The sequence below is a fragment of the Macadamia integrifolia genome, chromosome 5, assembly GCF_013358625.1.
Source record: "Macadamia integrifolia cultivar HAES 741 chromosome 5, SCU_Mint_v3, whole genome shotgun sequence".
Classification (NCBI taxonomy): Eukaryota; Viridiplantae; Streptophyta; class Magnoliopsida; order Proteales; family Proteaceae; genus Macadamia; species Macadamia integrifolia.
In genome coordinates this window covers 17,043,623-17,047,498 of record NC_056561.1, presented here as the reverse complement: position 1 = coordinate 17,047,498, position 3,876 = coordinate 17,043,623, and the positions used below count along the sequence as shown (strand labels likewise).

Below are 3,876 nucleotides of genomic sequence, written 5' to 3'. Positions count from 1 at the left end.
TTTTTTAATGATGAATATGTTACGATAGTAAATTGTCATAAACAAATGTTATTTCAATAATTTATGGTGATAGTATCCATTGCTCATACCAAACGTTTGTTTTTACTTTCTATTTATTTATACTTGAGATGCGTTTTATCAAGGAAATAGAATTTATGTTTTGTGCTTTATGCGTTTAACAGAAGCATCTTTTTTAATTGGCCTACCAAGAAAAGAATTTCTAGTTGACCTCATTTTGCAACATGGCAAGTCATATGTGACTGAAATTTGGTGGACAATCATACCCCCATGGCCCACATGTAATGTTAAATTTTAGCCCAAATAGAATTTGTCACATAGCAAATGAAACATTGCAATTTTGGATTGCCAAGAGGGTGCAGGGTTACTAAGGTGAACATCCATAGGAGGACAAACCACTAAATTTTGGTTTGAAATTTGAGACGTGACCAATTCAAACTATTATCTTGACATCCAATGGTTGAAAATACCACGTCATCCTTCCACACAGCATATTTTAGGTGTATCCACCCACATAACCTCAAATGGGTGACCTAACCAAGAATCTTTTTGCCCATTGACGAAATTTTTTTTATTTTTTCAGAAAAAGAATGTTCCATGCACTTTCTCACATGGCAGTGAAAAATGGCTAACCCACCATTCCCCCCTTGAATGCCTGGGCGTGCACCCACTGGCCTGTATTGGTGCAGAGGCCTTGCAGCAAAACCATTCTCTCTATTTTTTTTTTTTTTTTTTAATGATGATTTTATTATGAGATTAGGTTCTCTAAGCCATTGGGGTAGGGTGCGTTAGTACCTATGTGATTTTCTCTCTCTCTTCCTCACATGAACTAATATCATTGTCCTCCAATGGTTGATACTGTTTTGTCATACTTCATTAGTTCGTTACTCTATACTACTTGCTCTAAGAACCCTCTCATTTTTATTATTTATCTTACAAGAAAAAGTTGTCAAGAGCATATGATAGAATCTCACTTGATTACTCTTGTAGTGTGCAATTCCTTTTGTTTTAATTATAAAACCAATCTTTAGAAATTTTTGTTTGGAACGTTGAAAATCTAAAATGCCATAAAATACCTGGTTACATTGGATTTTTTTTTTTGTTTTTTAATTTCTCATAATAAAATCAAAGTCCCTCCCCATTGGCCAGTTAATTTGTCTAATATATTCTTTAGGGAGAAAAAGAACACTACCCGTAAGCACTATCAAAGGGGTTGCGAATTGACTAAGTACACCTCATGTTGGATGTCCCAACGCGTTGTGCCTTGGTTAAGTCGAATGGCATAGGCTGCATGGACCAGGTAAGGATCCTCTGCCCATCATTTGGACTCAAATAACACAACCAGTATCTTAGGGTGATTGCCCTTCTTCGATATTTCATAAAGCCTCCAAGAGGATTTTTATGGATTGAGAACAATATATGGTTCATGCCACATTTCCACCAAGACCAGAACAAAGGAATGCCTATAACTCAGCCTTCAAATCTAGATCGAGGTAGCCCATCTCATTCGAGCCCAACCCATAATTTCTAGCCTAAAGTCTTGACCGGGCTGACTTTTGGCTAGCCTAAGAAAAAAAAAATTAATAATCCTAAAGAAGCTTCTGAAAAAAAATTAAAAAAATAAAATCAACACCCCGTGTAAGGGTCCGCAAGGAGAGAAGAGAAGTTGAACTCATAACCACACACTTCTTGAGACGAAGGTCCCTTGCCAACTCAGCTATCCCCTTGGAGTTATTAAACTTTAGCCTTCTAGAAGTATTCACTCACAAAACAAAAAATTGAGATGAATTTAGTAATTTTTTTTTTTTCCTTTTTCATTCTTAGAAGTTGACCAAGTGCTAGATAATCTATACCTCAAGAAAAAAATAATAATAATATAAAAAAGGGTGATGGATTGCTTGTTGGCATGTTCATGGTGAATTTAGTGATCGACAACAAGCTTTTGCAGGGGAGGGGATCTGGACTCGCCTAACATGTGTCATCCTTTTTTCTCCCTTTAAAAAGATCCCTTCACTTGTATCACCCTCCCCCCTCTCCCAAAAAAAAAAAAAGACCCTTGTACATTTTTGTGTTCAGCCTTGTGATTGGTGCATGCTACTAGCTTATTGAAAGTTGACATCTCAACCCTCTCTCAATTAATAATGATCTTCTACCTGAGTGTCGCATAATTTTTCTATAGATTTTCTTTTTGGTAAACATAATTTTTTAATAGATTACAAGCAAAACTAGACATAAGAAGCCTATGCTTTTACACCTTTTAAGTTTAAAATATGCCTTACAGCCTTAGTTGGTCTAATGGTAAAGAGGACATCATCTAAGAGCAAGTGCATTGGGCCCATACTTCACAGACACCAATCATTTATCGTGAAAAAGAGAAAGGGGAAGAAAAAAAGCATCCCAAAATTAAAATTCGAGCTTAGACATCTTTCTGTTCTTATCTAGGCAAGGTTCAAATGCAAAGTAATGTGTTGGGCTTAGACTGGGCCACGGTTTGTTTTATATATATACTAGTAAAAGGACACGTGCAAATGCACGTGGTTGAGAGAGAGAAAGATGTATTTCTATCATATATGATATCCATTGAAGCAATTAATAATTTAAGATGACTATTAAATTTCAAATAATGATAAACAATTACAACATATTTTTAAATAATCAATGGTAAGAGAGAGGCCTCTCTTTAGTAAAATGTCTCTTTGTCTCTCTCTCTAAGAGATTTAGTTACAAGCTATCAAGGATGGGTTCTTTAGTTTAAGAACCTTGAATGTGGATGAAAACAATCTTGGAGTCTCTGAAGAGGGAATGACATTGATGCACTTTCTTTTTAAGCTCTTTCTATAGCTTTGGTTACAACTAGAGAAATTTGGAGTTCAGAAGCTTGTTAACGATAAGGCAATCACAATCACCAATTTCATCATTGTGTAATCAAAAATGATTTTCTTATAAGGTTCATAAAAACAATAATGTAATGCTTTCATGTAAGAGAGCATATCACAAAAATAGAAAATCAATTGAACATGATTGAAAGACTTGTAGAACATATTAATTTTTGGTATTAATGGTTTGCTTGATAGTCTCAACTCTTTCTTTTATAGATTCTTTTACTTAGCAATTTGAGGTCACTTTGTTACAGATATCCAATGCTAAAGGAATCCATTTTTAGCCATTTCTTTTTTCAGACAGATCTAGAGGCAATCACATGCATCCAGTTTAAAAAGTTTGTCCATTAGAAATTATTAGATCATCTAATGTAAGTTCTACGTGCTCAATTGAATCTCCAATTAAGCGATGGCTGTTGGGAACTTAGGACTCAAAGAGAAATAAGAGTTGGTCGGATTTCATGAAAATAAAATAAGGGATAGAATTGAAGATATCTCTGAATCTGAGATCCAACCAACTCTAAAGTGAAACCTTAGTAATTGCAACCCTCAAATACTCAAAATATATAATTTAACAGCAACTATAAACCAAATTAATAGCATAGTCACTATTACTTTTTTAATATCAAAACCTCGCCAATCCCATATAAGAAACAGAACTCACGAGGATCACATTATTGAAAGAATTTCTCAATATCTGCAAAAGAAAAACAACAACATAAACATCAAAACCTATGAAGCAAAAAATCCTCAAAATAAGAATGAGAGAAGCAACGAAACAAAACCCAACCAGTGGTGAGAACCTTGATTGTCCCAACGTGCCTTCATCTGAAATCCTTAAAGACTTCTTCAACCGATCGAAGATTATGAAGCCCTGAGGTCCTTTCATACCTAAGACAAGTTAGAGGGTTAACCCAACATTAGATATGATAAACCCATAAATGAACGAAGAAAATCGAACATTTAAAAAGTATGGATT

At 34.6% G+C, this 3,876-nt stretch overlaps 1 long non-coding RNA gene across 2 annotated transcripts in view; it reads right to left on the bottom strand.

The window, feature by feature from the left end:
* Positions 1-3,481: 3,481 nt before the first annotated feature.
* LOC122080357 overlaps positions 3,482-3,876 on the bottom strand; it is a 703-nt gene continuing 308 nt past the window's right edge. For both annotated transcript variants that reach the window (XR_006140684.1, XR_006140683.1), the window contains exon 2: positions 3,482-3,788. This is a non-coding gene — a long non-coding RNA (uncharacterized LOC122080357). The remainder of the gene's footprint in view (positions 3,789-3,876) is intronic.